Source organism: Lolium perenne, unplaced genomic scaffold, assembly GCF_019359855.2.
Source record: "Lolium perenne isolate Kyuss_39 unplaced genomic scaffold, Kyuss_2.0 unplaced25, whole genome shotgun sequence".
NCBI classification, from domain to species: domain Eukaryota; kingdom Viridiplantae; phylum Streptophyta; class Magnoliopsida; order Poales; family Poaceae; genus Lolium; species Lolium perenne.
This window is the reverse complement of record NW_027248983.1, coordinates 808,311-820,485: the sequence shown is the minus strand read 5'-3', so window position 1 is coordinate 820,485 and position 12,175 is coordinate 808,311.

Below are 12,175 nucleotides of genomic sequence, written 5' to 3'. Positions count from 1 at the left end.
GGATTTTCTCCTTCTTTGATTTATTTGGTTGGTGATCTTAATATGATCACAATAGGGTTTTAGAGCATATCAAATACAAGTAATAGCAATCATCATGGCATATCAATCAAATGCACAAGTCCTATGCATGGTGCTATATGCAAATTAAAAAGTTTTTGTTGGTTTGAAATTTTGCTTTCTGGAATTCTCTAACTTTCTTTTTATTGAAATTTGGGGTGTTACACAATGCTTTGCGGTACTCCATGTAGGCGGACAATTTCCCTGAAAAACAATGAAGCAATGTGTGAAGCATCGTCGCTCTTATGGCAAGGTATGAAATGAGCCATCTTAGAGAATCTATCCACTACCACAAATATGGAATCATGACCATGCTTAGTGCGAGGCAAGCCTAGAACGAAATCCATGCTAATATCGGTCCATGGTGCATAAGGAATAGGCAATGGGGTGTAAAGACCGCAAAGAAAGAATCGGAAGGATAGAGTTCTTTGATCTCTTCAAGTCCCAAAACATGGACATCCAAACGAGTAAGCAAAAGGGTGTTTTGCGGGAAAGAGCATCCGCCACAACATTGTCCTTGCCCTTCTTGTATTTGATCACATATGGGAAGGACTCAATGAACTCGACCCATTTTGCATGTCGTTTGTTCAAGTTGTGTTGGCTTTTCAAATATTTCAAGGACTCATGGTCGGAATGAATGATAAACTCTTTTGGCCAAAGATAGTGTTGCCAAACTTCAAGAACACGAACCAAAGCGTAGAGCTACTTGTCATATATAGGATAGTTGAGGCGTGCGCCATCTAACTTCTCACTATAGTATGCCACGGGTTTGCCCTCTTGCATAAGAACACCACCAATACCAAGCCCACTTGCATCACACTCAATCTCAAAAGTTTTGGCAAAATTTGGAAGAACAAGAAGGGGAGCTTCGGTAAGGCGTTTCTTCAACTCATCAAAAGCATTTTGTTGGGCCTTGCCCCAAACAAACGGAACATTCTTCTTGGTAAGCTCATTCAAAGGACAAGCAATGGTGCTAAAATCTTTCACAAAGCGGCGGTAAAACCCGGCAAGTCCATGAAAACTTCGGACTTGACCAACATTTGTAGGAGTAGGCCAATTGTGGATGGCCTCCACCTTGGAAGAATCAACTTCAATCCCATTAGCGGAAACCACAAAGCCAAGGAAAACTAATTTGTTTTGAGCAAAGGTGCACTTAGGGAGGTTAGCATAAAGCTTTTCATGACGCAAGATACACAAGACCTCTCTCACATGTTGCACATGGTCCTCGAGGTTTTTGCTATAAATGAGAATATCATCGATATAGACAACCACACTCTTGCCAATGAGAGGACGCAAGATGTGATTCATGAGGCGCATGAAAGTAGATGGAGCATTGGAAAGACCGAAAGGCATAACGAGCCATTCATAGAGACCGAGTTTGGTCTTGAATGCCGTTTTCCATTCATCACCAATGGCCATGCGGATTTGATGGTAACCACTATGCAAATCGACTTTAGAGAAAATCGTGGCACCGCTTAACTCATCAAGCATGTCATCTAAACGCGGAATGGGATGGCGGTAACGGACGGTAATGGCATTGATGGGGCGACAATCCATACACATCCGTTGCGTCTCATCCGGTTTAGGCACAAGAATCACGGGAACCGCACAAGGGCTAAGGCTTTCGCGGACATACCCTTTGGCGAGGAGATCTTGAATTTGGCGTTGGATCTCCTTTGTCTCTTTGGGGTTGGTGCGGTAGGCGGCACGGTTTGGAAGCGGAGCGCCGGGTATGAGGTCGATGCGGTGTTCTATGCCTCGAAGTGGCGGTAGTCCATGAGGGAGCTCATCGGGGAAGACGTCTTGAAATTCCTGCAAAAGAGACAACAAAGACGGAGGAATGTTGGTTAAGTCGTTAGTTGCCGACGAGGGTCCCTTGCATATGAGCACGTAGTGCAATATGGTGGATGGGTTATCTTGGACCTCTCTCCACTCACTCTTGGTGGCTAGGAGAACACTCTTGGTCTCACTCATATATGGCTTGTGGCGCTCACTATCTTTCTGGTGGGTCGGTCACTCTCCTCTCATCTCACTATGGTGGGTGCGGAGTCGTGCCCTCGCTAAAGCCTTCGCATTATCCGCGATGATTTGGCTAGGAGTCATCGGGCGCAACTCGAACTTCTTGTCGTTGACCTTGAAGGTGTATGTGTTGGAGAGTCCATCATGTATAGCCTTCTTGTCAAATTGCCAAGGGCGGCCAAGCAACATGTGGCACACCGTCATGGGTACCACGTCACACTCGATAGTGTCCTCATAAGGTCCAATCTTGAAAGTGACGGTGACAGTATGTTGTATCTTGACGTTGCCCTTGTCACTCAACCATTGGATATGGTAAGGGTGAGGATGCTTGCGGAGAGTGAGGTTGAGCTTCTCACACAACTCGGTGCTTGCGAGGTTATGGCAACTTCCACCATCTATGATGACCTTGATCGACTTGCCACCAATTCCGGCACGGGTTTGGAAGATGTTGCACCGTTGTTCTTTCATAGCATGAGGTTGTGTTGTTAGCACCCTAGTGACCACAAGTGAGGGACTTGGGTCATGCTCACATAAGAGAGGATCTTCTCCACTTTCTTGCTCATAAGCTTCTTCACTTTCCACGACGGCTTGCACAAGGGCTTCATATTCATCCTCATCAAGCGTCTCGATGTCACCATTCTCCATGGTGATCATAACCTTGGTGTTCTTGCACTCAAACGATTTGTGACCTTGGGTGCCACACTTGAAGCAAGTGACACTAGAGGGTCCCGTGGATGCCTTAGAGGAGGCGGTGGAGGAGACCGTTTGCTTCATACGACTTTGGATTGTCGGTTTCTTGGATGTTGTAGATGACACGTCGGCCTTGGCACTTGTAGCATGAGGAGTTGATGTAGTAGGAGGAGTTGATGTAGCAAGCTTGGAGGAGAAATAGGTCTTGGCCTTGGAGTACTTGATGTCCTCAATCACTTGGCGCTCGGCCTTCGATGCTTGGTGGACCAACTCAACCATGTTGGAGTATGGTTGGAACTCCACAATCCTCTTGATGGGGTAATTGAGGCCATTGAAGAAACTAGCAATGGTTTGTTCCTCGGACTCTTGGATGTTGGCTCGCATCATAGTGAGCTCCATCTCCTTGTAGAACTCCTCAACGGTCTTGGTGCCTTGCTTCAACTTTTGGAGCTTGTTGAAGAGGTCGGTCATGTAGTGAGTTGGGACAAAGCGAGCATGCATCTCTTTCTTCATCTCTTCCCAAGTTTCAATAGGAGGTTCACCCTTCTCTTCTCGAAGAGTGAGGATGATGCGGGGTGGCCTTCGGTCACCTCCACACCAAGACCAACAAGTCCCCCAAGTGGACCGATGACACGAGCCCGAGTCAAAGCGCTACATGATGAGGTGAACTCGCTCCTCACCACCCTTGATCTTGGTACACCTTTGGATGGATTGCTACCTCATGCCGACGTGTTATGTGTCATTAGGTACAAGGAGCATCAAGGTCACCAAGAGGAGGATACGCCATGGTCAAAGGGAGGAGAGGAGCAGCTGGACAAGAAAATGGGCACGAAGATGGACATGGAGCTGGACAGGAAGTCGCCCGAAGAGCGCAAGGAAGAGAAGACGGACGGCCGGTCCAGAACCCGGTCAGACCGGCTCCCTGACCGGATCACCCGGTCCACAGCCCGGTCTGACCGGCCTCTCGGCCGCCGCCGGTCAGAAACCGCGATGCGCGCTCGTGACATCCGGGCACCATCCAGGGGACTTGGAGCCTCGTCCGGTCACCGCCCGGTCCCAGGCCCGGTCTGAAACCGGCCTGCCCGGTCACAGGCCCGGTCTGACCGCCCCCCTGACCGGGCGCCCGGTCACAGGCCCGGTCTGACCGGCCTCCTGACCAGCCTGCGCGACTTAAGTTATATTTTCGGCCCGAACTTACCTTTTCGGCCTGTGACGCCTTGTAAGACTATATAAGCACCCCAAGCACCCCTTTAGCTCTTTAGACTTGTTTTGAACTCAAACCTAAATTTGAGCTTAGTCTCCCTTGGGTATCATCCCTCTGTAATCAAGGCCATCCTTGTTGTTGATTTGGATATTGTTGAGTGAGATTCTAGTACAAGCTACTCTCTCTCCCTCACCAATCCCCTTTTCTCCAACACCAATCTCTCACCGGGAATTCTGCCGCGTGCCTCTTCCGGGTGATTCTATTGGCGTGGTCCATCGAGCCACGGGGGTAAGTATCGGGTGTATCGGGTTGGTGTGCGTGCGTGAGTCTCGGAGTTCCTCGTGTTCGTCGTGTTCTTCGTGTTCCTCGCGTTTTCCCATCTCCCCTCTTGGTTTCGAAGTCAATCCGCGAGATCGGGCCACACACGGGGTCTTAGACCTCATCATATGGTATCAGCAGCTCTTGGTTACCGCGGATTTGACCTCCCACCCACCCGATTTCGTCCCTAGAAAATTTTCCAAAAAATCCCCAAAAATAGCCCTAAATTGCCTCTTGACCGATCTGTGATTTGGTTGCGTTTTGAGTGGTTTTGGTCCGTGGATCTGGTGTTGTTGTGCTTGATCTACTATTTCCCCAACTTTTAGCCTCCAATTCCATCGTTTCCCCTCGATTTGGTCGATTTGGCTTGGTTTTCGTGAAGAACAGGAGAGAGAAAGCTTCATCCCGAGCAATCCGGTTGAGCAGCCGGTCAACCGGGCCCACGACCAAGATCCTCAAGATCCACCTCGACGAGATCTTCGTCGCCACCCTCACCATGACCAACGTGGACGAGGAGAGCCTCACCATGATCAAGATGAGAGACCCAACCTTGAGCATCGCCCTAAACCGCGACAAGATCTTCAACCACATCCTCACCGTGAACCAAGTGAAGCAAGTGTTCAACTCCAACGCCAACCCAATGCTATGGTTGGCCGTAGAAGACCTCCTATTCCACCTCTAGCCGCAAGAGTTGACGGCGCCCCTCCTCGTAGAAGAAACTTGGAGGATGAAGAGAACATGTATGGCAAGCTCAAGTTCAACATGCCCAAGTTCAAAGGTGAAGATGACGCCGAAGCGTACCTCTCATGGGCACTCAAGGTGGACAAGATCTTCCGCATCCACAACTACTCCGGTGCCAAGAAAGTGGCTATGGCATCACTCGAGTTTGAAGACTACGCCAACACTTGGTGGGAGCAAGTCCTCACTCTTCGAGAAGAGAAGGGTGAACCTCCTATTGACACTTGGGAAGATATGAAGAAGGAGATGCATGCTCGCTTTGTCCCAAAGCACTACATGAAAGACCTCTTCAACAAGCTCCAAAAGTTGAAGCAAGGCACCAAAACCGTTGAGGAGTTCTACAAGGAGATGGAGCTTACTATGATGCGAGCCAACATCCAAGAATCCGAGGAGCAAACCATTGCTCGCTTCTTCAATGGCCTTACTTATCCCATCAAGAGGATTGTCGAGTTCCAACCCTACTCCAACATGGTTGAGTTAGTCCACCAAGCATCGAAGGCCGAGCGCCAAGTGATTGAGGACATCAAGTACTCCAAGGCCAAGTCCTATTTCTCCACCAAGCTCGCTACATCGACTCCTCCTACTTCATCAACTCCTTATGCTACAAGTGCCAAGGCCGACGCATCCTCTACACCTTCCAAGAAGCCGACTATCCAAAGTCGAATGAAGCAAACGGTCTCCTCCACCGCCTCCTCTAAGGCATCCACGGGACCCTCTAGTGTCACTTGCTTCAAGTGTGGCACCCAAGGTCACAAATCATTTGAGTGCAAGAACACCAAGGTCATGATCACTATGGAGAACGGTGACATCGAGACTCTTGATGAGGATGAATATGAAGCCCTTGTGCAAGCCGCCGTGGCAAGTGAAGAAGCTTATGAGCAAGAAAGTGGAGAAGATCCTCTCTTATGTGAACATGACCCAAGTCCCTCACTTGTGGTCACAAGGGTGCTAACCACACAACCTCATGATATGGAAGAACAACGGTGCAACATCTTCCAAACCCGTGCCGGAATTGGTGGCAAGTCTATCAAGGTCATCATCGATGGTGGAAGTTGCCACAACCTTGCGAGCACCGAGTTGTGTGAGAAGCTCCACCTCACTCTCCGCAAGCATCCTCACCCCTACCATATCCAATGGTTGAGCGACAAGGGCAACGTCAAGATACAACATACCGTCACCGTCAACTTCAAGATCGGCCCTTATGAGGACACCATCGAGTGTGACGTGGTACCCATGACGGTGTGCCACATGTTGCTTGGCCGCCCTTGGCAATATGACAAGAAGGCTATACATGATGGACTCTCCAACACATACACCTTCAAGGTCAACGACAAGAAGTTCGAGTTGCGCCCGATGACTCCTAGCCAAATCATCGCGGATAATGCGAAGGCTTCAGCGAGGGCACAACTCCGCACCCACCGTAGTGAGATGAGAGGAGAGGGAGCGACCCACCACAAAGAGAGTGAGCGCCACAAGCCATACATGAGTGAGCCCAAGAGTGTCCTTCTAGCCACCAAGAGTGAGTGGAGAGAGCTCCAAGAGAACCCATCCACCATATTGCACTATGTGCTCATATGCAAGGGACCCTCGTCGGTGACTAACGACTTGACCAACATTCCTCCATCTTTGTTGTCTCTTTTGCAGGAATTCCAAGATGTCTTCCCCGACGAGCTCCCTCATGGACTACCACCACTCCGAGGTATAGAACACCGCATCGACCTCATACCCGGCGCTCCGCTCCCAAACCGTGCCGCCTACCGCACCAACCCCGAAGAGACCAAGGAGATCAACCGCCAAATTCAAGATCTCCTCGCCAAAGGGTACGTCCGAGAAAGCCTTAGCCCTTGTGCGGTTCCCGTGATTCTTGTGCCTAAACCAGATGAGACGCAACGGATGTGTATGGATTGTCGCCCCATCAATGCCATTACCGTCCGTTACCGCCATCCCATTCCGCGTTTAGATGATATGCTTGATGAACTTAGTGGTGCCACGATTTTCTCTAAAGTCGATTTGCGTAGTGGTTACCATCAAATCCGCATGGCTATTGGTGATGAATGGAAAACGGCATTCAAGACCAAACTTGGTCTCTATGAATGGCTCGTTATGCCTTTCGGTCTTTCCAATGCACCATCTACTTTCATGCGCCTCATGAATCACATCTTGCGTCCTCTCATTGGCAAGAGCGTGGTTGTCTACTTCGATGATATTCTTATTTATAGCAAAAACCTCGAGGACCATGTGCAACATGTGAGAGAAGTCTTGTGCATCTTGCGAAATGAAAAGCTTTATGCTAACCTCCCTAAATGCACATTTGCTCAAAACAAGTTGGTTTTTCTTGGTTTCGTGGTTTCCGCTAATGGGATTGAAGTTGATTCTTCCAAGGTGGAGGCCATCCATAATTGGCCTACCCCTACAAATGTTGGCCAAGTCCGAAGCTTCCATGGACTTGCCGGGTTTTACCGCCGCTTTGTCAAAGACTTTAGCACCATTGCTTGCCCTTTGAATGAGCTTACCAAGAAGAATGTTCCGTTTCTTTGGGGCAAGGCCCAACAAAATGCTTTTGATGAGTTGAAGAAACGTCTTACCGAAGCTCCACTTCTTGTTCTTCCAAATTTTGCCAAAACTTTTGAGATTGAGTGTGATGCAAGTGGACTTGGTATTGGCGGTGTTCTTATGCAAGAGGGCAAACCCGTGGCATACTATAGTGAGAAGTTGGATGGCGCACGCCTCAACTATCCTATATATGACAAGGAGCTCTACGCTTTGGTTCGTGTTCTTGAAGTTTGGCAACATTACCTTTGGCCAAAAGAGTTTATCATTCATTCCGACCACGAGTCCTTGAAATATTTGAAAAGCCAACACAACTTGAACAAACGACATGCAAAATGGGTCGAGTTCATTGAGTCCTTCCCATATGTGATCAAATACAAGAAGGGCAAGGACAATGTTGTGGCGGATGCTCTTTCCCGCAAAAACACCCTTTTGCTAACTCGTTTGGATTTTCATGTTTTGGGACTTGAAGAGATCAAAGAACTCTATCCTTCCGATTCTTTCTTTGCTCCCATTTTTGAGAAGTGCTCCGTTGAGCGAGGAGTGGATGATTTCTATTTGCATGATGGCTATTTGTTTAAAGCTAACAAGATTTGCATCCCCGAGTCTTCGCTTCGAAAATTGCTTTTGCAAGAGTCACATGGAGGAGGTCTTATGGGTCACTTTGGTCGAGAAAAGACATATGCCATGCTCTCAACCCACTACTATTGGCCAAGAATGTACCGCGACGTCGAACGCCTTTGCCGCCGGTGCACCACATGCTTACAAGCTAAGTCTACCTCCAATCCCTATGGTCTTTATACCCCTTTGCCTATTCCACATGCACCATGGACCGATATTAGCATGGATTTTGTTCTAGGATTGCCTCGCACTAAGCATGGTCATGATTCTATATTCGTGGTAGTGGATAGATTCTCTAAGATGGCTCATTTCATACCTTGCCATAAGAGCGACGATGCTTCACACATTGCTTCATTGTTTTTCAGGGAAATCGTTCGCCTACATGGAGTACCACAAAGCATTGTGTCGGATCGAGACGTCAAGTTCATGAGTTATCTTTGGAAGACGCTCATGGCAAAGTTTGGAGTGAAGCTCTTATTCTCATCATCATCGCACCCGCAAACGGACGGCCAAACGGAAGTGGTCAATCGAAGCCTCTCCACCCTCCTACGCATCCTCGTGAAGAAAAACTTGAAGTCATGGGAGGAATGCATCCCACACGCGGAGTTCGCCTACAACCACGCCAAGCACTCGACTACATCAAGGAGTCCATTCATGGTCGTCTACGGGTTTGAGCCGCTCACGGCACTCGACATACTACCACTTCCCCTTCATGAGCGGACGAACATGGACTTCGCCAAGCGCGCCGCCGACGTGAAGAAACTTCATGAAGAAACAAGAGCTACCATTCAAGAACATGTGCTTCGTCAAGCTACCCGCCTCAACGCCAAGAAGAAGGAAAGGATATTTCAAGAAGGAGACCTCGTTTGGATACACCTCCGGAAGGAAAGGTTCCCTCGTGAGCGCGACTCCAAGCTCAAGCCAAGAGGAGATGGTCCCTTCAAGGTTCTCAAACGCATCAACAACAATGCTTACGTCATCGACATCCCCACCTCCAAGTACTTGGTGAGCAACACCTTCAACGTTGCGGACTTGTCGCCATATCATGAAGATGAAGAGGAACAAGAGTCGAGGACGACTCTTTCCCAAGGGGGGGGAGATGATGCGGGGTGGCCTTCGGTCACCTCCACACCAAGACCAACAAGTCCCCCAAGTGGACCGATGACACGAGCCCGAGTCAAAGCGCTACATGATGAGGTGAACTCGCTCCTCACCACCCTTGATCTTGGTACACCTTTGGATGGATTGCTACCTCATGCCGACGTGTTATGTGTCATTAGGTACAAGGAGCATCAAGGTCACCAAGAGGAGGATACGCCATGGTCAAAGGGAGGAGAGGAGCAGCTGGACAAGAAAATGGACACGAAGATGGACATGGAGCTGGACAGGAAGTCGCCCGAAGAGCGCAAGGAAGAGAAGACGGACGGCCGGTCCAGAACCCGGTCAGACCGGCTCCCTGACCGGATCACCCGGTCCACAGCCCGGTCTGACCGGCCTCCTGACCGGGCCGCCCGGTCAGAAACCGGGATTCGCGCTCGTGACATCCGGGCACCATCCAGGGGACTTGGAGCCTCGTCCGGTCACCGCCCGGTCCCAGGCCCGGTCTGAAACCGGCCTGCCCGGTCACAGGCCCGGTCTGACCGCCCCCCTGACCGGGCGCCCGGTCACAGGCCCGGTCTGACCGGCCTCCTGACCAGCCTGCGCGACTTAAGTTATATTTTCGGCCCGAACTTACCTTTTCGGCCTGTGACGCCTTGTAAGACTATATAAGCACCCCAAGCACCCCTTTAGCTCTTTAGACTTGTTTTGAACTCAAACCTAAATTTGAGCTTAGTCTCCCTTGGGTATCATCCCTCTGTAATCAAGGCCATCCTTGTTGTTGATTTGGATATTGTTGAGTGAGATTCTAGTACAAGCTACTCTCTCTCCCTCACCAATCCCCTTTTCTCCAACACCAATCTCTCACCGGGAATTCTGCCGCGTGCCTCTTCCGGGTGATTCTATTGGCGTGGTCCATCGAGCCACGGGGGTAAGTATCGGGTGTATCGGGTTGGTGTGCGTGCGTGAGTCTCGGAGTTCCTCGTGTTCGTCGTGTTCTTCGTGTTCCTCGCGTTTTCCCATCTCCCCTCTTGGTTTCGAAGTCAATCCGCGAGATCGGGCCACACACGGGGTCTTAGACCTCATCAGAGGACTTGCTCCCACCAAGTGTTGGCGTAATCTTCAAACTCAAGAGATGCCATAGCCACTTTCTTGGCACCGGAGTAGTTGTGGATGCGGAATATCTTGTCAACCTTGAGTGCCCATGAGAGGTAGGCCTCGGCATCTTCTTCTCCCTTGAACTTTGGCATGGTGAACTTGAGCCTTCCGAACATGTTCTCTTCATCCTCCAAGGTTCTTCGGCGAGGACGGATGCCTTCATCTCTTGCGGCTTGAGGTGGGATAGGAAGTCTTGCACGACCAACCATAGCATTGGGTCGGCGTTGAAGTTGAACACTTGCTTCACTTGGTTCACGGTGAGGATGTGGTTGAAGATCTTGTCGCGGTTGTTGACGATGCTCAATGTTGGGTCTCTCATCTTGATCATGGTGTGGCTCTCCTCGTCCACGTTGGTCATGGCGAGGGTGGCGGCGGAGATCTCGTCGAGGTTGATCTTGAGGACCTTGGTCTTGGGGTTGGCCGTCACGCCCATGGTGGGCATGGCGATCCGCTTGGTGACGATCTTGTTGTAGGACTTGGTCTTGTGGAGGACGCTCATGTGGGCGAGCATGGCGATGAATTTCTCCGCGCCTAGAGTTGGAGCGAGAGTCTTCATGACGAGCTTGTGGGCGATGAGGTCGATGATGGTCTTCATGCCTTGAGGACGAGCTTGAGGACGAAAGGCCACCATGAGAGTAGTAATCTTGTGGCGAGCTTGAGGATGATGAAGTAGAGCGGTGTCGGCGATGACGACCCAAGTTGGTGATGGCGCGCTCGAGGCTATCCATGCGCCGCTCCATGTTTGCATCATTAGCCGCCATTTGGCCATTCAAGTTGTCCGTAGCTTCACGAAGAAGAGCCAAGTCTTGGTTCACGGCGGAGAAGTTGTGAGCCACCTCATCGTATTGCTCATCGATGCGCGTCTCGAAGAGAGCGAGTTGCTCCTTGAACTCTTGTCGTTGCGTCCATAGGTTGTGTTGAGTAGCCAACCTCTCGGTGTTGCGGAGGATTTCTTCATCCCTTGTGGTATCTCCGTTCCAATCCATGATGGAAAGACAAGAACTATGTTGTGTATGTTAGTGGAAGGAGACTACCTCGCACTCTTACCAAGGTAAGATAGTATTGAGGCAATCCACCAAGCCGAAAGCAAGATCAAGTGAGCGGAAAAGTGTATGTATAAGTGCTCGGTGTCACACTAACACAAGGAGAGCCAAAGCTTCGGTTGCAAAGGAAGAGACAACAAGATTCACACGCGGCCTCTCTTCTCTTATCTCTCTTTGCTTAAAAGCTTTTTCTCTTTTGTGTATGGTGGCACTTGCACTCGTTTGTATCTTTGGTGGCACTTGGACACTTTTGTATGTATGGATGTATGGATGTATGGATGTATGGATGGATGGTGCTACTCGCACTCTTTTTGTGTTTTTGGGGCTTTTTGACGCACTATGTTAGCGTTAGCCTCGCTTTTGCTATCTTGCCACACGAGTGTTTGCTTGGATGCCTTACTCAACGCGACACACACACCTCACAATGCGGGGCCACGTGCAATGTCTCGCAACACTAAACAAGCAATGCTCGATGGGATAGATCGCAAAGGAAGAGGGGTTACAAGGGGAAAGCGGCAAGTTATACCTGCGATGATGGTGGTGGTGGTGGTGGTGGTGATCGCCGGAAATCGAGCTCGAAGGAGGGCGCGAAGATGCGCCCGGTCTGGGGGCCGGTTGGACCGGACCGAGGACCGGCTGCTCCGATTGCCGCCCGGTCGACCGGGTTCTGGGCTGGCTC